General features: G+C 31.2%; 2 pseudogenes; one reads left to right on the top strand and one right to left on the bottom strand.

Annotated features, from left to right (window-relative positions):
* Window positions 1–17,096: 17,096 nt before the first annotated feature.
* Window positions 17,097–18,283, bottom strand: LOC149543725 (C4-beta,C20-epoxidase pseudogene; annotated as a pseudogene).
* Window positions 18,284–21,024: 2,741 nt separating this feature from the next.
* LOC149543724 (taxane 9-alpha-oxidase pseudogene) lies at window positions 21,025–22,162 on the top strand (annotated as a pseudogene).
* Window positions 22,163–26,784: the final 4,622 nt, after the last annotated feature.

Below are 26,784 nucleotides of genomic sequence, written 5' to 3'. Positions count from 1 at the left end.
CAATATGACATACAAGGAGAAAGTGGTTTTTGACACTGGAGGCAGCTTAAGTAGAAAAAAGGATTATGGAGATGAGGGAAAACAAAATAGGTAATTTCAAAATGGGACCATCCTACTTTGGGATGAATCAAAATAAACTTTGATATTGCTATAAAGGGAAATATGTGCGGTGTTGGGTGTGGTTTTGTTATTAGGGATGAAGAGTGTAAGATGCTAAAGGTTGTGGCTATTCCTCTATGTATCCATTCTAATCATGTGGCAATAGAGATGACTCTTATCCATGTTATTAAGATGGTGAGAAAAAACTAAAGGAATATGGGTAGAAGTGGATTCTCTTAATATTCTAAATTACCTTTCTAAAAGATTTTTTCCTTCATGGAGAATAGTTAATATCATAAATGAAGCTATAGGTCTTCTAATTAAATTTGAGAAAGTACATGTTTCCCGCTAATACAAGGAAGGGAATAAAGTAGCTAACTCATTTTCCAACATGGTAGTGACTAAGGGTATCACCTCATTTTGAAGTCATGAGGATAATATTAATTATGAAATTAAGGTGCTTATTAACTATGACAAACATCTAGCAAAAGAGGACTTATTAAATTTACTACTATTCAGGACGGAAGATTTTTAGGAAATAAAATGCAATAATATAGGGAAAGGTTTGACTTGTATGGTAATTATTTCTTTGCACATTTTATGAGAAATTTTACTGATTTTCCTTCTTGGTGAAGTTTCATTTTCTACAAATTTCATAGAGAACTCAGCTCTATAAATTGTCAACATGGGTAGTAAAATGAGGAAAATGGAACCTAACAACTTTGAGAAATGGAGGAAAGAAAAATAAGTGTGAGAAACATTTAAAGAAGGAGGTATTATGCCTTATATGATAATGATGAAAATAGAAAAACCTAATGTGACAAAAAGGTTCTTAAAGGGTTGGAGTAATGATGGAGTCAATCTTGGAGGGAGGAAATTGAAGCTAGACATTGTAGTAATGGCAGGAATTACAGTGCTTACTCCCAAAGGTAAGCTTTCCTTTTGTGATATGAAGTACTCTAAATTGATTGATAAGAAAGTCCCTAAATGTTTTGATGGCCATCTTGTCTAAGGGTAGTGTGGAATTTTTATTAGGGATAACTTTAAGAAACATCTCTCAAGAAAATTATCTAAAATGTTGGCAAATCCAACATTAAGCGTACAAGAGTTTTTTTTGATCAAGGGTGGATTTTCATTTAAGGCAAGTGAGAAAAATATTTTCTATTGGAAAAATTTTCCTTTTTGTATCAAAATTTAATAATAATTGTGGAATTTTTTTTCATGTGCATATAAACATAGGCAAATTTTTTTGGTCATAAACATTTTTGTAATATAAGACGTGACTTATTGTTTCATATAACACAAAATATTCATATAGTTAATATAGTTGGCTAATATGTCAGTTGCTATAAAGAGATTATTTAATTTTTTGGTGAATTTAGAGAGTCACAAGTGGTCCATGGTCCACATGCCAGGTCTACACTAAAAAATGTACTTGTAGTCTACCAATCCATTAAGATTTAATTAACAATGTGTCCTTTTTATTGCCAACTTGGTTGTCATCTCTTTTCATTTTATCATTTTTATGCTAAAAATAATTACTTTGGACCAATTATGTGTAAACTAATGAGCAATTATCCAAAGATTTGGAACCAAATTATTTAATACCTTGACAATGTGGTTGACCCCATATGTAGGTTTTAATTGCCAAATTCTAATTTCCCAAAAAGATAGAATTGCTAATTGGCAAAGATTCACCAATAAAAAACTCACTGATTTTATTATTTCTTTGATTAAATTTCTTTGGAAATGAGTTCTTACGATGGTGATGGGGTATATTTCTCTTGATGGAAGATGTGAGAGGGTCCATACTTATCACTTTATGTTGTTAATCCACTTTAGAAATAAGAAAAAATTGTGCTTCCCTTTTCATCTTTTGTGCTCATTGTCTCATTGTATAAATACATTGACATCTAATCCTAATAACACTATTATGCATGAGGTTATGATGAGGATGGTTCATAGTTATGTTAAAAACAAAATTCTGACCCAATTCAAAAGAAAATTGAAGAACATAGTGGTAAAAAGAAAAGATCAAGGGAAAAAGTGGTGAATGGTAAAAATTATTTTAGGGGAATCAGACTTGAAGTTCCTAGTTCTAGAAAATAAGAAGAAGGCTAAGGTTAACAATGCAAAACCCATCTCAAATAATGAGGAAGAAGGTAATTATGAAGAAGAAATATAGGAGAAAGTTTATTAATGGAACCCAAATTTGGAAATGGACAACCTGGAAGAAGAGAATCCTTTTCAACCATTCAATATAATGTTCAAAGGTGATATGGATCCCCTCCTTTACCAACCTCAATGCAAAATTAGATCATTTTTTTAGTGGCTAAAATTAAAGAAAAATAGGTGAACCAAGATGAGACAAGCACCACTACAACTACCAAGAAAAATGATATAGTATCTTTGAAGAACAATTTTGAAGAGGAAGAACATAGACAAGCCATTAGGCTAGTAGATTATGAAGAGTTGATTAACAAATGATATGTATATCTCCCCTACTAATCTAGAAAGGAAGGGTACTAAATTCTAGTCTATAAAAAGGGATAATTCTTTCTAGGAAGAGAAATAAATGAGGTAGGTGGGAATCTCAACTTCATGTTGTAGATGGGGATGAGCCCAATGTTAAATTTATCATGGATGTCACTAGAGACTTAGTTGTTGATCCTCCCCATGGGGTTTTGAAAACTACTAAAGTTGTCTCCTTGTATTCTCTTAGGTTGGATAAATGGAATTTTCACTCCCTCAAGATGTTGAACCTAAATTCTAGAGCTTTAGAGGGGATAACTAAGGAGATGTAGAATAATAAAGTTAGAGCATGGGAGAAGAAGAGTATTATTGAGAAGCAAGGAAACCAAGAGGTAATAGAAGAATTAATAACAAAGATAAAGAAAATGGAAGAGGTCACCAAGGAAGTACTAACTAAATGCCATGATATGGTGGACTCTTTAGCTTAGCATTTCGATAGTATGCTAAGCCATTTAGACTGAGACAAGGAGGTGAAGTTGGTGCTTGACATGGAGGAAGCTGAAACCGATGATGTAAAGGCTAGACGTCACAAATGAACTCACTCCAACATAAAGAAGAAACATAATAAGGATACCCAAATTGACAAACACGACATCAAACAAGTCATAGAGAAGATAAAAGGTATTCAACCAAACCTAATAGAAAAGGTAGAATCTCTAGCCTAACTTATTCTAGATCTTTTTACCTCTTTTTGGTTTCATTCTCTCGAGTTAGCCTATTAGTTGTATTTTTTTCATTGCTAGTTTTGTTCTGAGCTTTAGCTAGTTTTTTTGTTTCTAGAAATGACAGTGGCCGTATCTACTAGTTAGAACACTATTTCATTTTGGGTCTTAATATTTTTTTATCTTACTATAAAATAATTAAGGTTTTGAGTCCCCAAAAAAATCTAACCAACAATTATATATATATTAGAACTATTTTTTTAATAATATATAATCTGACCATTTTTAATTATTATTATATCATTTAGTTAGAGTTATGTAATGAGTGCATCGATATTAATCATTATAAAATATTCAAAAGTTATGTTATAATAGTTTTTGTGCTCTTGCATCACATGATACATTTTGGATGCAATTCTTAAATTTATTATGTATGAATGTGGACATCTCATTCATAGTCTTTGTATGCCCAAGTGCAACAATATTTCTTATGATTGGACTTTTGAACATATTGTTGAAGAACAAAATAAATCATTCTTTTTTTGCAATTACTTTCATCAACCACTATTTTGAGAAAATCAATAGGATGGAAAAACAATATGGAAACTACGAAATTTTCTAAATTTTATGCAAATATAAGTTATCTTCCACAAGAATTAGGATATTTTGTTTCTCCTTCAAAAATATAAAATAAATATTATTTTTCATTTACCCCCATTATATTATATGATATGTTTGATTTACTTAATTTTAAAAAAAAATTATTTCAATCAATTAAATAGTTCATAAATGACTTCCTAATTTGTTGAGTAAATTAACAAGTCTCTAAACATGCATTGTTCACTTAAGAAACATTCATGTCCATTCTTGTTGTGTATTTTTTTAAAGGAGTTGTAGCTAAAAAATATTATGCATGTAAAATATTTTAATTGCATTTAATTAATAATTTTATCTTGTAATAAGTAAACTAATTATACTCTTTCTAAAACTATTGATTGTAAATGCATATTTATAATAGTCTACGTTATTTTTGTAAATTAGTTTTGATAGTTAAATGTTGACAAAAATATAGTAAATTCCTTAAAAGAGTCGATAATAATCATTTCAAATCTTTTAAATGCATGTGAAATAAAAATATAATGTAATATGTATTGAAAATGTCTTTGAATTTGCAGGAAATAAATATTGTGGTACTTTATAGCTAAATATTGTGGTACTTTATAGCTAAATGTGTTCTGATAGCTAAATGTTGACAAAAATATAGTAAATTCATGAAAAGAGTCGATGATAATCACTTCAAAGCTTTTAAATGCATGTGAAATAAAAATATAATGTAATATGTATTGAAAATGTCTTTGAATTTGCATGAAACAAATATTGTGGTACTTTAGCGTCTCATCCTCCATGGATAGTCAAAGAAAATTTGTGATAACAACACAAATTTTCTATGTTTGGTGTCAACCTTCAACTAATAGTTAGTAACTGATGTCATCTATTAAATTAGATCATTCCATTATGATGGTTATCATTTTTAACTTTATTGTAATAATCATATTATTAATGATAAGGTTGATATTTTTAGGAATATTTTTCACTACATCTACACTTCTCATAAAGTCTAGAACTTAAGCATGTAGTGGATTATATGTATTCCAAACTATTTGTAAACTATATTTATGTTTCAATATTTTATGTTTTATAATATGTTGATCAATTTGGCTCATTTAATTCAAGTATCAACCCTCTAATTATCAAATTCGCATTTAAATTTTTCACAACTATAAATAGCTTTGTTGTATTTATGAAATCTCTAATTCATACACAAGATCATTCTTTTCTTTCCCAATTTAAAGTTCACGCTATGTTTTTAACTTGTCATTTTAGTTATTTTGATATCCATTACTTTCCTTAAATTAATGGTCATGAGAAACAAAAAGAAGAGCTCAACAAGGAGCTTTACATTGAGCAACAAGGTGATGCAATTTAAGAGAGGAATATAAGGGAAGTTGCCTCCTATCTGAATTATTCCAATTATGAGCATGATTAGATGTCCATTTAGCCACCGAATCAACAACTCTATTCCATTCTTGAGGAATGTAATTATAACTAATAGATTCTAAAGAAGTAAGAAAGAGAAGAGTTTGATTAACAACTAAAGCCAATTGCCAGCTAACATCCTCAAGCAATTGTGAAGTAAAAAAATTTAACACCATTTGAGAGTTAGGTTCACAAATAACTTTACCCCATCTCCTCAAACAACATTGCTCCACAACAAGTAAAATGGCTAGAGCTTCCATATTAGTATGACAACCCTTATGTACTAAAAAATGCAATTGAACTTCTCTAGAGCTGCATCTAGGTACACCCCTCATGCTAGTAGGACTTGGATTCAACTAAGAAATACCATCAATGTTGACTTTGAGAAGTTTGAGTGGAGGAGGAAACAAATGACCCACACGGTTCACCCATCTCTTCCCTTGACATCTAGGATGGTTTAGAAATTTATGAGATCAATGGCCTACAACCCCTTAGAACCCATCTTGAAAATGAAATTTAAGGTGTTTGTAAATAGAATAATCACCGAGATCTATACCACCATCTTAGTCTAGTTACATAATATATATTTTTCTAATTTTAATTAATTATAATTATTGATCCTCTTAAATCTTTGCATCTCGAGCTTCAAGATATTACTTTTTTTGGGTTCCTATATCAAATCTAATACAACACATTTTTCTAAAACATATCATTTATCTAAAAAAATATTCCTTATTATTTAGACAAATTATTAAAGGTTAATATTTGAAATGCTTGTTCTATTAATAATTATTTGAAATGTTTAGGTAAAAATTTTAAGAACAAAGGAATTAGAATCAAGATTGTACAGGTTTGACATATTTACATATAAACATCAAGTTATATAACTCTCCTCAAATAACTATATGTTTTATTATGTTCATTTCCTAACTTTTAAAAATATAGGAAAAGTTATAACTAAACCCATATAAATTAGAATGTTTTTTTTATTAGAAAAAATCGAAGTTTTACTTTTTTATTTGCATATTTCAAAAATCATTCATGAGATTTAAATTACATCTAATAGGAATTTTTTTTGTGCTTGAGATCCTTGGTGATGTTTTTCTTCTTCAGTAGCCTAGAAGGGAGGAAAATGTTCAAGCTTTTGGATGATCTTGGAATCACTAAAGATGGAGAACCTTTTTGTCTAGCTAAGTTATCCATTTTATGTAAAGTTGGACTAAAATTTGGCCAAAAGACCAATTAGGAAAAAAAATTTGTGGAGAGAATATCTTAGAAAGAAATATTTTAAAAAAAAGGATAGAAATAATAAGAGGTAAAAAATATTCTATACATTGGCTAAATTATAAGGTTTTAATTAGAAGGGAAATGACGAGATCTCACACATGCATAAAAATCATACCAAAAATGAGAAGGTTCTTTTCAAAGATGAAATTTTAAAAAAGGGTCATTATATTTTTAGTGTAATATTTATTGTTGATTACATGAGTAGGTGTAAGCACACCTCCCATAAACATATCTTTGTGAACATTCTTAATAAAGATAACTAGTCTCATAAGTTTTTGTTTAGGGTTTAGATAACTGTAGTGGTTATAATGTAGTCTGAATATAGGGTGATATTTAAGAAAGTGGGAATCATATGTGTAGATGAGGGAAGGGACTTTGAAAAAGTGTACCCAAGGGAGTGTAGGGAGTTAACTTTAAATGATAGTCTTTGGGATTATTTTCAGATGGTTGGGCTAACCAAGTACATTAATGATATGAAGGGATTCAATATCATTTATCTTTCAATAATTTGAACTCTTGGAAAAGTGCATTCTACAATAGTTAGTAGTTTATGGTCATGTTGGAGTTGATTAGAGAAGCTATTAGTTTGAACTGTAGTGGTGCATGCATTGAGTGGAAAAGCAATAGAGACTACAAAACATATCAGAGGAATTTTTTGAGAAAGGTGGGAAATCTATGCTGGTTAAATCTAAAAATGGGTATGATCATCTTTGTCTCATTACTCCTTATATGTAAGCTTTTTAATTTGTTATGAAGTGTTTCATGAAGTTAGGATGGGTGTTCCACCACACTTTATGTCTAGATCAGTTTCCTTAATTAAATCAATTTAGGCATGGTGACTGCATTAATGTTCCATTCCTTTTAGATAAATCCATGAACATGTATCCAATAATTCTCCAACTAGTAGTATATATCTTGCATACTAATCTTTAAGAAACCCTCCTAGAAGCTTTGTTAGAATTGAACTAGTGAGTATTATATCTCAAATTAAAATCCCAAACCTAATTACAAAGGGGAAATAGAAGCTAACACATTTTCATTTATTTTTAAAGAGAAAATGTTGCCTCCTATCTCCCTTAAGAAAATTTGGTCAATAGTACCTATATAAAATGTAAAATATTCAAACTCTATAAGTAACCCTATCTAAAGTAGGAAATTAAACCCTAAAGAGAAACAATTTATTGATATTGATAGGGAGAATGTATAGAGGATATTCAAATGAAGGTGGGTACTAAATTTGGTACCCCTAGAATTAAAAAAAGAATGAGTCTATCTCAAGGGAAAGGAGGTTACTAAATATTAGAAACAGTAATAACACTAAGAAGAAAGATCTTAAGGAGGAAGGTGTTTATGAAATAGACCAAGAGTATATCCTGGGTGATCTTGGAGAAAAAAAATTGACAATGAAGGCCATGAGAAAGGAACATGAAATTGATCATGATTTGGAGAATGAATATTTTCCTAAGAGGTCATGAATTTGGGGAATGTGCAAAAAAAGGACTCAAAAGTCTAATTTTTCTACCCCTTTAGAAAATAAGAAGCATAACCCTACTTAAACAACATGTATACAAATTCATTTTATTGAAGATGAAATCATGGTTTATATTTAAGTCCTATAGGATAGAAATGTTGCATTAGAGCAGAGGGCTTAAATATCACACATAAAGGTTATATTTTGAGACTAAAAGTGCTTTTTAACATGTCTTAAAAGAATTTTAAAAGAAAAAAATTAAGCAATTGAAGAATACATATTTTTTAAATTTAATTTTTTAAAATAATTTTACTATATTGTAAATATATCATAAGCTTATTGATAAATGATCATTTTCTATTCAAAAGTTTTATTTTACTCACATTTTATTTCATTAAGATTGTTGTTTGTATAATTAAAAATAGAATTGAAACAATTATATTTAAAATTTGAAGTTAATTTTAAAATATACAAATACTTAAAGAAATGCATTGTAATCTAATTTTTGATTAAAGCATTAATTTGGATAAGAACAAAAATTAAGAGCTAATAAATCTTTGTACAATGTTTATTTACCTAAATTTAAAATTTAAATTTTTGAATAATTTTGATTTGGTCTCTTTTTGGGAAAAACTTTATGTACCTTTCAATCAGATAAGTTCTTGTACCTTTAAAAATGAACTCTAAATATGTCATTTTCTTTTGATCCCTAGCATAAGGCAGGGACTCTAGCTCAATAAGAGCTCTTGCTACCAAATTGATCCAAAGTGCCCTTTACCTTCTCTACGAAGTTAGCCACTGCCTTCAACTAAACACATCTACTTTTAAATGAGAAAATGAGGTGTCTGACTTCTCCCCAACAAAAAGATGATACAAGCAACCAAAAATGTGGACATATGTCAAAATAGGGTCTGCTCGGCACAATTTTGTATGACAATTCACAAATTAACAAGAACAACAACAAGAAACACAACTTAATGCTTGTAATTAACTTGTTTCCTACTTTCTTTTGGCTATATCGTAGGACTGAAGAGATGAGGTATAAATAGGGGGCAGGTGGTCTCACCACTCATGTTTAGAATATTTTCCCATAAATGTTGCATGACCACCATGCCCCCTTGCAAACATGAAGATGCACATCCATGACTCAATCTTGATTTCACCAAGTGCATCTACAATGAGATTTATTCAAATAATTATTACCATTAATTTAATTTTGATTGTAATAAACAAGTTGTTCTCACAATCAATTTAGAGGCCGAGCTTAACCAACACACTCAAAGCCTCCAACTGACGTTTCTAGCATTAAGTGCATTGGTGCAGGCCCACTCAACTTTTTGTTCCCATTCTAATTTCTATTAGTTGTTATTTCCTACCTCTCCCACAGAATTTCACTATTACAGTTATGTTTACATTTCAATTTTGAATAGCTCCCACCTAATCTATTAAAATCACTTCTGCCCACATATTTTTATCATTGTTAAGTTGCACAATGATTATTTGATATTAGAATCTTGCAAGTAGAAACAACATGCACTAAGTTCTCGAATGTAATGGTGGTGCCTAAAGATTATTTTAGTTTTGATTGTATGCAAGCTCTTTTCTGGAAGTTATAGGAGCCTTTTGATTCTTATCTGATAGGCTTTTCTTGAAGTGTTTGAAAATAATCAATGCAAATATCTGCAGATTTAATGTTGTATAGGGGGGTTTTATCTAAATCATGTTAACTACCATTTGATATTTTCTTTCTTCTTTGCTTGATCATTTCTACTTTTCATTTTCTAAGCATATTTATATTCGAAGAATTAAAGCATTTGTATAAATGATGACTAAAAGTATAGTATTCTACTATAATAATAAATAGATGATATTGTCCTATACCATTCTTTATTTTCATTGCCTATTTTTCCTTTTAAGATTGATGGTGGTTCATCTTTTATTTGAACCTAGCAAAATGGATTTAGATAGCTTTGGTCAAGACACATTCAAGTGGAATAACAAAATATTTTTTCACCTTGTAGAAAATTATAAACATGACAAAACTATACTTAGATTATAATTTATTTCTCTTCTTTTTCTTCATTTCAACAGTTTTGATTTCATTCATTCTAAGGAGAAAAATGAAAACATTAAATTATATTCATTTTTCTTTGGCTTACGGTGACCTTTATTTTGTTTTAATCTTAGTTTTAATCATATCTACGCTATTTATAAAAAGATTCAGACTTATACATAATACACTACATGAATTGATGAGCTAACATTAAATTAAAAATAGTGTTAATTTTTTAACAGTAAAATAATAATCATGGCATATTTTATAGTATTTTATATTTGTAGTGGTAAATTTAAATTAGGTAAGTTAATTTTCATTTTGTTTTAGATTGGTCTTCAATCTACATGGTTTAGTTATAATTTTTTAATAAAATATATGATTATTACATCATTACTTCATAATTTGATCATTATTTATCTTTTTTTTTTTTTCTTGTACTAATATTTTATAAATGTTCTATTTTGAAACTTATAAACTATGTAAAATATCTAAGATAATTCTTTCTTTGAGAATTAAAATTTATATTGTAAACATAAATAATTACTAGGTATTAATTTTCACTATACATGAAACAAGTTGTAACTTTTGGATTTTTCCTTAAAAATATCTTATGTGGATGACAAATAACATATGGTAGCATGGAGCAAGCAAGTTGGGATGAGGGGGAAACAAAATTGAAGAGGGGAATGCATAAGAGGATAGGTACTTCAATGGGTGTACATATTCAATTTCTTTTTCCTTGAAAGATGAAGGAATAAGTTTTTTTTAGCATGTGTTGGATCTCTTCCAACATAATGTGTGGCTCAATGTGGAGACAATTGTCGATATAGCACTTCCCTCTATTTTGGTTGTCTTTCTTGGGTTGATTGTAGAGGATGTGTGGTGCAAGAGCACCAAAGGCATCAAATGAGACAATGAAAACATCCAAGGACTAGTGGAGCGATTTTCAAGATATAAAGGTCAATTGGGATGTATTATATTCAATAATGGCCTTTGGAACCAATAAGAGTAATGTTAATGTTAATGATCCTAAAGGTCTTGACAAGGACCTTAGGACTAAATTTATGTAATATAGGCCAATAGTCCACTAAAGTATCAAAATTGATGTAAAGGGTCAATAACAATATAAAGTGATCCTAAAAGGAGAAAGCACCAAGATTTGATAGGATGGAACTTATTAGAAGTCATTTAAAATAAAGCTACAAATTAAAATATTTTCACTCTAATAGTTAGATACATTTAGGAGGGAAACTATAGTTTAGATTTATTTTAATGTTTAATTAATCCAAAAAAATTGGAGTAAATTTTGGGAGGTATATTTCACTCATTTAAACTTGTTCAAGGCATTTGGAGGTAAGAGAAAAATTGAAACACATGAATGTACAAATAGTTGAAGGATTTGACAATAATGAAATACTTATTTCTTGCAAAACTTGGTGATCATTTGAATTTGGTGAATGATCATACTGTAAGAATGATTTTAATGTATTATTTATTCACCTTTCAAGTCTTTTTATGACTATTTGAACAATTTGTAGTCCATTTCATATTTTCTATTAATTGAGCTATAAGGACTAGAGGTTTCCTTATAGTAGTTTTGATAGAACTAATGAGAACTTGGTCCATTCTTTTAATGAAGTCTTGAAACTCAAAGTATGGACTCTTATTAACATGAATTATATGAATCTAACAAAAATTTGTAGAAAATTTGGTTGTTGCAAGGATATCCCATAGGTTGAGTGAAGGAAGGTGGATTGTCTTGGTAGCTAGCTTATCAAGATTTGGAAGATTTTCCTTAATAAGGCAATATTTTAATGATTGTAATAGTATTTTATGGCTAAGGAGAAGGTGTAGAATCATTCAATTGATCCAAAAAAATATTTGGATGGCATTCAATTAGAAAGCTCTAGGTTTTCTAGCATTTTGGTGAGGGCTTTGGGGATGTTGTATTAAATAAACTCACAAAAACAAAATGACATGATAGATCTCTAATTGGAATCATATTAAAATAAATTAAAAATCCAAAAAAGTTTGGGGTTACATTCCAACGTTACTTCCTTTTTAACAGTGTTCCATTTTTACCACTAAAATCATGTCAAGTGTGTGAACCACAAGGTATGGTCCAAAAGAACATTATATATATAATTTTGACATGTTGTAATACTTTGAAAGTGATATCCAAAAAGCTGATTCTTTTCCAACTATTTTGGAAATATTCGGAGAAAACAACCAAAAATTGAAAATGGAGGCTTAATTGTGCTACTAGGCCTAAAAGATGGAATTTGGGGTTTGCATATGAGATAGGTGGCTAAAACCTTGAAACAACTATAATCAAACTTTATTAGGTTTATTATAGTTTGGAATCATTTGGGTTCATAGACAAGCGATAGTTTGAGATTTGTTGTCTTATAGCCTTAAGGTGACATTACTACAAGCAAGGAACCATAATAGCATTTGGTGTTTAATCTACAAATTTTGTCATAGAACCTTAAAAATCCTTAAGTTTTACATCAATGTGTATTTCTCTAGTTTGGTAGCTTGTTGTTATGGAATCTAAAATAGGACTATTTCTTTATGATGTTGTATTATTTGATGGAGTCTATTCATCCGTGCGTACTCTTTTAAACTTTTATTTGCTTCTCACCACCTAGATTTTGCTCATGTCGATTTCAAGCACAACCTTATGGAGGTGTCAAAGGGTTTTTTGAGATACGGGTATCTATTGTATATTTTTTTCTATGAAGTCAAAATTGATGGTCCTCGCTCTTAGGGAAAGTTTTTTTTTTCACTGGGTTTGCGTTTCTTTTCTCTAGGCCTTTTTAGTTTTGTGCTTTTTCTCTACTAAAATTTTCTATTGTTAGCGACTTACTTGGTGAAGATATATTGATTCACAATCCTCATGTGAGTGTTTCTTCTATTATAGGCTCTATTTTTGTTAGGTATAGGCCTGTTCTACGCTTTCTCCAGTTTCAAAGGGTTTCATATTGAGTGGGAAGTGGGTTTGTGATTTTTTCTTTGCTTGTACCTACTAAGTGGTAGCAATCTTTGATCTCTCTTATGCCATTGTTTGGATGGAATTCCCCTATTCTAGTAGTTGTTCTTTTGCATGAGCTTATTATTTTAATTGTTTCATTACATTCTTTATAGGAGGCTCAATTGTGGTTCATCTATGGTGTTTACTAGAAATTTTTAGTTGTATATTTTTTGAAGTCCATTATATATATATATATATAATCTTTTCCAATAAATAAGTGCAAAAAATATTTCATTGTCTATTAAATAAGGACCATATACATTGAGGATCATAAAAGATAAATAAAATACATTAATTTCCCTCAGCCATAATCCATTAGTATTGACTTAGGAGTTAACGAAAAATGATTTTTTGAAATTCTCCATAGATTGAAAAGACCCCATCAAGCTCCCAGAGAAGGGCACTATACCAGTGACAACACTTTCCAACATTTAAAGTAATCTTGAAAATATTATCTTGATAATTTAGTTTCTTGTATGAACAATATTTCTACCTAACTTAAGTCGATCTCATAATTTTTGTTAGGGACCAAGGACCTTAATGCCCTAAATATTCCATGTCAATATCTCCATAAGACCTTGGGAGAGAATTGTGTTCTTCCCGATCTAGTTATTTTCTCTAGTATGATGGTTAAATGATCTATTTTGTCTCTCTAGGCTTGAAGGAGAAGTCCAATGTAGTTTGCACTTCCATATTAATTTTCCCTTTTTTTCCCATGCTCTTAAGAGGCTTTTCACTATCCATTTTTAGATGAGAAAAGACAGGCGTATATTCATTTATATTTTTTGATTGAGATGCAAATATTTAAAAGGAAACATTAGCACATCCTTATATTTAGTTATCTTCTAGGTGAATAACAATTTGGATCTTCATTCATTTGAAGCACTTCATTAGCAATGTCTTCAATTTTTCCTTCAACAACCCTAACAAGTACAACTTCAAATATATTCTTAAATTTATCATCTTTAAAAAGATATTTGAAAAATTCCTTTGACAACTGAAATTAATGGGTTTTGGAAGCCTTAATTTTCCAATTTGTATTTGAGATTTTTTCTATATTTCTATATGTTAAATAATTTAGGTAGAAAAATTTTGAATTTGAAAAATACTTCCTAAACTTTGTTGAGGGTGATGAAGTCAATTTATGACCACTTTATCATTGATTTCATTAAGTGGGCTTACTTTTGGGGAAGTCTCATATTCACTTAATCTAAAATCTTAATAATTTGGGAGGTAACATTAATGCTTAGAATTGTGTCAATATTGATGTTTTTGGTACACATGGAACTAGTCCTTAGCATCAAAAATCCTTAAACATTAAGGTTTGGAAATATGGATCTTAAATGAGTATGAGTGTCATTATGAATATCTTGTGTTAAAAATACCACATTCAATTAAATCCCCACCAAATCCTAGTAAAAATCTATATTCTTTATTAAAGGGCATGTTCCCGAATTGTAATCCTCAATATTTTCATCCACATTTACTTATGGAATAAAAATTGTCAACAAAATCTTCCTTCATAATAATATGTTTCTCTGCATTCTAAGATACAAAGATTGAATTTAACTCAATAACCACAACATGGTTAGATTCTTGTAAATTTACCCCAAACCATATTATCATTTTTCTTCAAATGCATAGATCCATTGAAGTTTTCCTTTGTACATAGGATCCAACTACATTCTTAAAAAAAATGAAGTTGGATACGTAGAATGATCTTGGTTAACTTTCATGCATGCCTCTAAAGAGGTATTATAAGGTGGAGTAAACTACCAAAAGGTTTCCTCCTTGGAGGGAGAAAGTGTATGTTTTTTAATGGCAAAAGGTTTCTTCCACACTATTTTTAGATTGAATAGCCAAATATTACAAAATTATTTTTCGCACATCAAACATAATACATAGAGGAGTAGAAAAATGTGAGTTATCAAAAGAAACAAAGTCATATCACAAAAAATACCTTTATAATTGCCTAATATCTCAACTAAGTGTTGGTCATGATATTATAAGGTCAAAGAAGGAAGATGAACCCATAAAGGAAAAAAAAGTAGAATTCATGTAGGTGGAGACTGAAGTTTGGTGATCGTATTTTGGTATAAATTCCTTTACCCTCAATGAGAAAACTTTAACATGTGTGGGTTGCATCCCTATTATATTTACCATAAAGTAGCATCGACCATTATCAATATTGAGCACCTCATTATAACATTTCTAATGTGTGCTCACCCATAAAGAAAGTAGTGACTAAGAAGGAAAGAAGTTCTAGAACTTTCCTATTAAAGGCTTAACTCACAATCTACAATTTTATCATGAAGATCATCTTTGGAAAAGCTCACCTTGAACACACCCTCTATATATTATTTCATGTGTGTGCTAGACAATCTAGGATTTCAAGAAAAAATGGTGATGAATCCCTCTTGCGAACCCATTTCTTGATATTCCCCTGCCTGGTCATCTTGATGTTGGAAATTCCATGTTAGGAGGATCTCTTTTGCCTGTTGACCTAGAAGCCCTAAAGATTAAAAGTCTTTCATATTTAAGGTGGGGTCTACTTTCGTTAACATACTTTTGGAATGAAGGGATCTTGGTTGAGAGGTATAGCATTAAGGAATGTAGCAAGACAAGTTGGATCCCTTAATAGAGTACCCTTGTATGAATTTGAGGTTGCAAATGTGCATGTCCCCTAATAAGTTTAGATATTGTTCAAAGAAAACCTTGAAAGAAATGTATGTTATAAATTCCAATAAAAGACAAGTCATTTTCTCTCTATCACTAATATAAAAAATAAATTTATCAATACGCAAATAATATTTTTATATTATATAATCTTGATATTTGACATTTGACATTTTAAATATTAAATAAACAAAGATTTCACAATTGATAACATCATCAAAAATAATAATAATTGTCATATATAATAAATAATAAATAGTAATTTTCTTCATCTTGGCTGTATACACACTTCCCATTACATGACCAAACACTAACAAAATCAAATAGTTTGAAACGGAAAAAATCTTCTAAGAATTGGGAGGCACTCATTTTTACAAAGAATTAATATCCAACGCTTTCACAGATTTTTCAAGATGACAAAAATGATACGTAACGAAAAGAAACTCTAACATGAAATTATCTTTTACTTAATTTTCTTTTCTGGAATGACATTAGAAAAATAAAAATTTGATGTTACAGAAAAGATAGAAAACAATTTGATAGATTTTGGTAGGTTTGTGTTTCAGAGCAACACCAAGGACAATTGACTCTCGCATCCCAAAAGACTGAAAAATGATTGACTTCATAAAATTGCCAGTTTATCCGAGTTTACCATCACAGCCTTCAATTAAAATTTAGATATGTACCTTGTTTAGTATGTAGCTTTTCGTAGGTGGATATTAAAACAGAACTTCCTATAAATCTTTAATAATCTGGATCCGGGTGAAAAGGCAGATGAAGAGAATTCATAGCAGAGGAATAAGTTAATCGATGCTAAAATTTCAATAAAGCTTTTGTTGTGTTTTTGTGTAAACAGTCTATTTGCTCCGTGCTCTGTTTCTTGTTCTCCCATGTATTCAGATCTATAAATTCTATACAATCACAAAAATTGTAAACATAAATATAATTTTTTGGTAGTACAAGGAAAATATCAACGAAAATATCTACACATTTAATCCTTAATTATATTTTATATTCAGGAAATTTAAAATTACCTTTCGAAAGGACCGCAATTTCATAATTTATAACTTAACAACACATGCATGGATCTGTCATTTTAGGGTTTTCCAGACAACATGGTCTGGTTTTGTAGCACCTGAAACCAAAATGGTACTGAACAAGCATGAATTTAAGAAAATATCTACTATTATTATTGAAAAGCCAAGGTAAAATAACACAGCATAGCCCGAATACACTAATTCTTTATACACCGGCAAATCGTTGGAGAGCCGTAGCTTTCTCCCTGTCTTCTATATTACTTCTAATCTCCTCTCTGAACTGTGAGAATATGAAAGGCTTGTAACGCCTTGGATTATTGACGTTGACAAGTTCCGCTGGCGCCCAGATTTCCGTCTCCATTGGAAACGATGTAAAGAACGCAATAGACATTCGATCTACCCACCCTTCACAAACTACGCGATGCTCTGCGCTACGGCATCTGCCATTACTCCACGCCTGCAATCATATTCACCATACATCCTTATTACTCTTCTCTTACACGAACAAATAGCTTCTCTAATGATTCTGACAATTAGGGAGAAAATTGCATACCTTGAGAGAGTCCCTGAGATTGAGAACCAATGAATGAGACAGGGGTTTCACGTTGAGCCACTTGCCCTCTTTAGATCGAATCTGAAGGCCTCCCGAATCATCTTGGTGTAGTATTGTGAGGACAACTAAATCTGTATGAGACACCATGGTCTCCTCCCCGATAGTTTTCAGGTGTGATGAATATCCATTTATCCGCAGTCTTGATGTGCAATTTTCGAAGTGAGAGCTGTAGAAGACGTTGGCATCCAACCCGAGGCTTATAAGAATTATCTTTGTGATATTGTGGGCAAGATTTGTGAGACACCAAGAGTACATTGCCATCGTCTCTCTGCGAAGCAAACCAAGGAGAAAAGTTCAAATAGTAAGATATGGTATATATGCTAATTTTCGATAATTGAGGAGGAAGTAAACGAGGTACATGAATAACATACATACCGGAAGCTTAAATTCCCTTCTGGCCATATCTTTGAGCACAATTGCTTCAAGGACTCTGATTTCAAGGGTTCGTCAAGATTGAATGTCTCGTAGTTAGGAGCTCGATGATAACTGTCGAATGGACTAGAAGTTTTGGCTCTTTCTTTCACCTCGGTTGACATGGAAAATAAACATCTGTTAACATTCTGGACATTATCCAGAAGCTCTTCTGAGATTCCGTGGTTGACAAGACGGAAAAAGCCCCACTCTGTGCATGACTCTCTAACTTTGGCCAGCATCGGATGATCTTCAAGGTGCCTCAGTTCGTCACCATCCATCGGTTGTGGCAATTTAGAGAAATCGATTTCGGGAAGATCAAATTCAGGTGCAGTGGCTCCAAGGAGAAATGGCAACGAGGAAGACATAATTATTTTTCCTCAAATACCAAAACAGAAGAATCTCAACAGTTTAACCCATCGGCCTTATTCAAGCTTTCCTACTTTTAATGCTCTTCTAGGGAGATGGCATGTGAACGTCTATCTTGGACGTATCGATGAATAGAATCATCCGACACGCAAGAGAAACAATTGACAGATCGACAGAACAGATATGTCCAACCTAGTTGGGCTTCAAACATCCTTCAGTAGCCCATGGTTTGTCCGTTCTATTGTAATAATCGAGGGTTTATCGTGATTGTAGACTACTTAAAAGTCATTAAACTGTCCAACTATCTAACCATTTTCTTTGCTATTCAAGATTTGGCACAGTAATCTTGCGATGCATTCTAACGGCTATTCTTAATAAAATAAAATTATCTTTTATATTTGGAAAATTATTGGGCTACGAGTACTATTTTCACTTTGTATATTAAAGCGTTCCTTTTCTGTAATGTCCTAAAAACTTAGGTCCAGGTAAGTAACGTTGCACTTGAAGTTGGCCATCTCTACAAGCTGGCTATTTCTAATGGATATGGCTATCCTCCAGAGACAAAATGTACTTCTGACTAAAATTGAAAATATTGAAACTACAATGAATTTTGTTAAAAAATAGCATTCTTCCTTCATGATCTTTATGTACTGTAATCGAAAACAACAAAAAAATAGAAAAAATTACAATGCTTTCACAAATCTGAAGAATTTTATTTTGTCTTTCGGTAGATTCTGTCTTGGTACATAGCCAAGGCTATATCTAATAGCTTTTGGACTGCTAGGTGCCCTTTGATATTGGATTTGACTTTTCATCTCAGCCATTGATGTGGATGCAACCTCTCATCCCAATGAAATTAAAAACTTTATAGAGATTCGTTCAAATAGTCCTACATGTAAGAATCTTAAAGACTAATGTCTATGGTAGATGGTCGGATCCTTCTTCTCTGTCATCTTGAAGGAAAGAATTTTGTTTAGAAGATACTACCCCGTGCCACACTCATTGGTGGATTGCACAATATTGAAGCCATAGTCCTTGACATTTGTGGGGAAGCGTGATGATCAAAACCTCCTTCTTGACATAGTACTTACTACATAATTATACTTTAAGGTCAGATATCCTTAAATTGATTCTTTTGTGAGAAGTTTTTAAATTTTCAAACATTTTTATGCATATCTTATTATTTAATTTTTTCTTATATAATATTAATAAAAAATACTCATTTTTCAATAACAAAAAATCTATTAAAAGGACTATGATCTTTAATTGTTTTCTCATTTCAAATAATAAAACTTTCTTCTTCTCAACAGTATTAACTATATTTTGATTGAACATGAGCACCTCTATAACATGGATTCTCTAAATGTTTCAACTAGGTTGATTTAGAATTTAGTGATATAACATTTTGTGAGTGAGTATGTTACAATCATAATAAACTATTTTCTTGAAGTTGAAAAAAAAATCTTTTATTTTTAATGGAAATATTCCAGGATACATAGATATTGACATTACACTATTTGTATAGTGGAATAGAACATTATGAGCAAGCATACATCTAAACTAGAATGTTTTTTTGGCTAAAGAGTCAAGTGGAATGAGATCTCATTTGTGAAATTCATCTAGATGTCAAACCTGGCCCAAACGTGCCTGCAGGTATTTAAACCTTAATAAATGATATTATCACTACTTATCATCATCCTCGCCAATTGTAATCAACACTTGAACTACAACCCTTTTATTAAAACTCATCATTTCAAACTACAATAAAAAGAAAAATGAAAAAACACATAAAAAGACCTTTGCCGTTGAATACTTAGAAACCATGAACTCTATAATATGATCATAACCCACTCACCTTCTTTCTCTTCAAGCCTCTACATACTAACCTACAATGAGGCCCACATAAAATAGACGCTAGTGCACAAAGACGTTTAATAGCAAAATTGAAACATAATCTTATCAATCAATATACAAGAAAACCGTATTATGCAACCAAAATGAATAGCTTGATATTACTGCCACAATTTCTAAGTTGGATGGTCCGTAGTCACCCTTGAAAATCGTTAGACAACGGATGGAGTCTCTCTATTTTTTTGCCATAGATGTCATAAAAATATAAAAATAAAATTTAAACAACCTTGCCATAGAAGTATCAAACCATTGACAAAAGCCACCTACACTGACTACAAAATTAACGGCCTATGGACAACAGGTGCAAGATTACAAGTTACAAAATTCCAAAATGCTAATAAAAATATCTTCTGAAAACAATAATGTCACTTTTAACGAGATGTTATATTATTTATTTTATAGCTATAAGCATAAATACACTGTGGCAGACAGGCATCCGGACAAAGCACCCAGATAAATAATCCACGAATGCCACTTAAAAAATTCTACCAACTACTAAACCAGTGCTATCGACATCTATGAAAAAATTTTAATTCATTCTAGACGAAAGACTGGTTATTGACGAAGTGGCAATGTGTCTGTTTGGCCTAAGATCAAATAATAAGAATTAATGTGTCGACTTCGTCAATTACATTCCTATACGTCATCAGATTTTATTATTGTTTTGAGAACCAGTAAATAAATTCGTAATGACGATCTGTTTGCAAGCTTTCCTATCGCCTCACCAGTGCATATATACTATGTCCATCTTGACAATGGTCCGTGACATTAAAAAATCTATTAAGAATAGAGGCATTCAAAAATCTACTCAGGTTTTTCATCGTTCATCATGCCTTTGTCGCTGCAAAGAGAAGTCGACATTATTCCTGTGATTGACATTTCACAGTTTGAATTGGACAATCTTCAACATAACTGTATGGTGGACCACAGTGAGAGAGGCCTGCAAGGAATTGGGATTCTTCCGTGTGGTAAACACAGGAATTCCAACAGATCTTCTGGAGAATGTAGAAAGTGTTATCCACGAACTCTATGAGTTGCCAGCAGAGGTTAAAGAGAGAGCCGTCACATTAAACCCCGTTCAGAGCTACATGCGTTCTTTATCGCAGGAGACCTTCTGCCTTATGAAAATGCCTAATTTGGATTCTCTTCAGCAATTGATCTACAAAATATGGCCAGAAAACGGAAATCGAAAGTTCAGGTAATTTGAGATCCACATTTTTCCCAACTCTTTCACTGTGTTTAAATCAACTAATTTGTAGTTGTATTTTGTATGGCAGTGAGACGATTGGGAGATATACGCTTGCCATCGCAGATCTTCAAGAGAAGATCAGCAAAATCATCATTGCGAGCCTCGGATTAAACGTGGACGCTTTCTACAACTCCGATTTCGAAGACTGTGAAGCTTACATGCGTTTAAGCCACTACTACTCCAATGGAAAGTTCACAGACGATGAAGGAGCTCTGTTTGAGCACACTGATCTTGCTTGCTTTACGATCCTTTAGCAGAACAATGATGGCCTTCAGATTAGGAGCAAGGAAGGGACGTGGTTAAATGTGAAGCCCATACCTTATTCCTTTGTTATCAACGTGGCCAACTCTCTACACGTGTGAATTAATTCCCAACTTCTTCCTTTGTCAGATGTAATTTATTTTACGGTCCCTATTAAAATGAGCTTTAAATTTTGTGAGTAAAACAACAGGCATGGATGAATCGCATATTCCGCAGCGCAGAGCACCGACTTGTTTTTAGAGGGTGCTGTGATCGGCTATCTATTGCCTGGTTTGTTCACTTTCCTTATGATAAAAAAATTCGGCCTCCAGAAGAGTCTGTGGACGACAACAATCCACGATATTGCAGGCCTTTCAGCTTCGCCCAGTATAAGCAGTATTTCGATGAGAATTTCCGCCCCAGGGGCATCGATCTTCTGAATTTGATAGACAGTTACGCGGGCATACCCATTGTTTGATTGTTGAAATTCTGAATAAAATAATATGACATGTATTTCCCTCTATGTCATCTCATAAAATGAAATACGGTAGCTTCTGTTTGTTTTCTGGCGACGATCATTGATACAGTTGTTCTTGATTATAGATTATTGAACAATGTAAGATATCTTTTTGCTATACACAAAAGCAGATTATATGATGCAATTTTAACATACTTTTAATTAAATACATTACGATATATTAAATGATATTTGAAATTTACTTAGAATTTATTACTGCACTGAAACATTTTTATATTATAATTTTCATTTTCGTAAATTGTAGGTGCTTGTGTATCTCTATGTTTCTATATAATATTTTTATATTTAATTAAAAAGGTATTTTTGTTATATTGATTTTGACCAATTGATTGGACAATGTTTATAAGTTATTTATATTTATAATTAGTAAAATCTTTTAAAATGCTTATAATCAATATTATTTGTTATGTGTGTGTGCTAGAGTTGTATGGTAAATTATTAATTTCAATTCATAAATCATAAAGTGAGAATTTCTAGAAATGATTATAATATTATTGCTTCCATGTAGTTAATTAATAAATTTTCTAATGAATAATATTTAAACAAAGGTTTCAATTTCATACTTGCATGTAACTTAAAAGTATAGTAATATTTTGAAGAATGTCAAACAAGCATGCATCAAATGATACAAATGATTGAAATTGGGTCAAGTCAACATGAGCCACATCTCCAACCTATAAAATTTGGTGGTGAAAAGCTCAAGGGAAACAAGAGCTTCCACAAAAGAAATAGCAATCAAATTAGGAAAGATGCAAAACCTAATTATTGATGCTTAAATTTAAGCATAGTATTATGCTCAAAGTCAGGCTTGAATAATAGAGAAGAATTTTTTCTTCACTACAACTAGCCTAATAGCCCAATGAAAGCTATTGTGAGGATCTATGAATGGGACAAGCTTAGTAAAAATGATTTCACATGACACCCTATATATGTAGGATTCTCATACATTGAGAAAATGGTGGGATGTTCAATCAAGTGATAATCCATTGATCTAGACTTCTTAGCTGAATTGTGCCATGAGAAGACCAAGAAAACCAAAAGACAAATAAATTATGAAATCAGATGGAATGTAAATGCAATAGAAGTGCGAGAGGGTTCATAAATATATCTCAGAAAAATATAAGTAGGGGATGTTGTCTAACTCTTTGCCTTTGAAGTAGCTTGACATTATAAAGCCCTTTCATATTGATAATACTTATACTTGTGTACCAATTGGTGCCAGTGTCCTATATGAACTAGGAGAAAATCTTGAGAATTGTCTATAGTATGATACTTTATAGGAGAGGTTATCATTACCATAACTATAATAGAGGTACACTACACTAATGGAGTAGGTAGCTCTACCACAATGTTATTATTAGTCTTATCCACAAATGATATTCCTAATGTTTTAAGGACAAATGAAAGAAATAGGTAGCATCCTTATAGGCTTTGAAGATGATTGAACTTTAAATAACAATTTCTCCTCTCCATAAATTGTTAGGTTAAGGATTTATTTAAGGATGGGAATTAAAAAGGATCACCCTAGACTTTTATTCCATAAGTGCTTTCCTATTTTTCATTCTAGGTACAATTACATGAATAAGAGGTACATCTTGAAGTTGCATGGACTTAAGTGAAAAATGCAGTTTTTCCAAGGTAAAATTCTTTTACTTATCCCTTCAAAAGGAGGGAACAAAAGGTAAAGCACACTACAAAGAAGAGGTGAAGTGAGATGTAGGGGCAAGGACTAGAGGTTTTATAGTTTGAAAAAACTTATGTGATAGTTCATTAGTCATATATGTATTAAATACTTTAAACAATAGACAATGTCAAGAGAGAATGGACCTTATCAAAGCATGTAAGAAATGGTTAGAAACAAGGCTTCACAATATTCAAAAGTATGCTACCAAACATCCTATATTTTATGTAGAACACCCACATTGCAAAAATTCAAAAAGCTATTTACTACTAAGTGCCTTCAATGTAGAAACTACGCATGAGATACACATACTCATGCATAAGAGGCCCATATTGAGGATGCAATGAATGTTTTAGATACCACATTAAGTCCTAAAAGGACCATCAATGTCTTGGATGCTAGAGTCAAAACATATAGTTCATTATGTTTAGATATGGTAGCATTGTACATTCATTGCACAATTTCCAAAATAGCCCAGGCATGGAGAAGACCTCATCCATGATCACACCAAATTTGTAGGAAGGATCAACCACAACCCCTGCAACTGTATTTTTTTATTCATAGTGATGTAAATAGTAAAAGGGCTTTCAGAGTAGGTCCATGTAGAAGTTTGAATGCTAAATTAACATTTCTAGCACTTTTATTTTCAGGTGACATGGATGTGATATTGACAATTTTCACAAATGGGCTATCACTTAATATAGAGGAAGATTATTTTGAAATAAAACTCATCTTTTTATTCATGATGTAAAATTTATGATGTTTGATGATCATGTAGAATAAATTATAACAATGTAGAAATATGTCATTTCTAAATTGGAATTTTGTAACATATTTATTACATATTACCACTACTAAAGCTCCAAACCAATATAACTATGTGGATGATGTAATTCTTAATGTATAATTAAAGCATAAGCAATAAACTAGAAAAAATGTAGAACATAATCATATAATGATAGATCTAGTACAACATAGGAAATCTAACAACTTCTAACAGAAATGTTGAATTGTGCTAACCATATAATTGTTAACCTGATTGTAAGATCTTGTGATATCATAATTATGTACATCTCTCATATTCCATACAATAATGCTCTTCATTAAATACATAAGATGAACAAAAAATGAAACATGATACAATTATTTTAACCATATTTTCTAAGATAACAAGATAAAATGGATGACAATTTAGTGACCAAAAAGTGCATAACTAGGTAAAGGAAAAGGACTCATTGCAGATAATATGGATTTCAACAAATGAATATTAAAAGAACACTTTAATCATAGTCTATAGATCACATCATGCCTTTTATATGATGACTACTGGAACAATAGAGATATAAGGAGAGTTTGATGTTATCATAAGATTCGGTGTTTTTGTAACTTCTTGTGGTCTCATTAATATGGATTTCAACAAATGAATATCATGAGAACAATTTAATCATAGTCTATAGATCACATCATGCCTCTTATATGATGACTACTGCAACACTAGAGATATAAGGAGAGTTTGATGTTATTTTAAGATTCTATATTTTTGTAACTTCTTGCGGTCCCATTAGTATGGACTTAGCTTGGACTTAGCTCATTAGTCCTATAAGTATCCTCCAAACGATGCCATACACAAGACTAGGAAGAATTAAAATTAATAAAATTTGAGATTGTTTTACCATATATCTATCACAATAATATAAAGATTATTGATGTGTATATGATTCAAAAATACCTAAATAGATTAAAACAATGGTAATTTAATATCAAGGAATATGAATACTAGCTACCTAATTGTAGAGTATAATTTCTAGACTAAGAACATGAACATTATGTATGAGCCTTTTGATATAAATTGTTCAATGGCCCCAAGGTCTTAAAACATTTTCATTCTACCATAAAGAATGAAGGAAATCAATTCATTTAGTTGGCTTTTTCCATCACTCTCAAGAGGGCATTCACACATAATAAGAAATTGAGTTGTAATGTTTTAAAGACATATTATGATTTATGTTTAAGTGTACTTCTACAATCTTAATATCTCTAGTACTCATAACCATGATGACTAACTATACACAAAACAATATGGTCCATTTGGTTGTGGGAATAGAAATATGGGAATTGGAATTGTTATTCTGGAATAAAAAATGGGCATATATATTCTTATTCTTGTTTGGTTCAGTCAGAATTTTATGGGGAATTCCCAGACCCAAAAATTAATATTCTAATTCTGCCTAATTCTAATTCCACCTATTTAGGTAGAATTGCAAATGCTCATTTTTTGGGCTAAAATTAGAATATGTATTCCTATTTGTAATTCTGATTTGGTGCACCCAAATAAAGAATTCAAAATTTTAAGAATTTACATATGCCTATTCCACTCATATTCCCGCTGACAAATGAACCTACATGATAAATGAAGATCACACAATTATCAAAGAGGTGAATAAAATATAATAAAGTAAGCCAAAAGTTTATATATAAATGAAATTTATTGTATCAAACTTCTCTAATCAATAATCAACTACGGACCAAGCAAAGACTACGGTCAACCAAAAACATGAAAATTTATAGATCCCAATGCATCGTTGCTTTTCAGAATTATATTGCAACAATAGAGCCAAATGAAAGCACCGAGAGACCCTGCTATGCAGATGAAGATATCAATGAGGTTTTAACTCGTATGAGTACAACTTGACAATGTTTAAGATGCTTCTATATAGTTTTTAAACTTTCAAGACAGACTGCTCTTGGATGTAATCGTCGTCTCTATGTAGAATTTGTTTCTTTCGGATGACTGCAGGATTCCAATTTCACAGGGGGTTATTGGTTTTGACGAAACGTTCAAGAGAGGCCAAAATACTTAACCTCTTGAAAACGCTATTTA

The sequence above is a fragment of the Cupressus sempervirens genome, chromosome 8 (genome assembly GCF_028749045.1).
Source record: "Cupressus sempervirens isolate cs-2001-9-10 chromosome 8, ASM2874904v1, whole genome shotgun sequence".
Lineage (NCBI taxonomy): Eukaryota > Viridiplantae > Streptophyta > Pinopsida > Cupressales > Cupressaceae > Cupressus > Cupressus sempervirens.
This window is presented reverse-complemented; position numbering and strand designations above follow the sequence as displayed.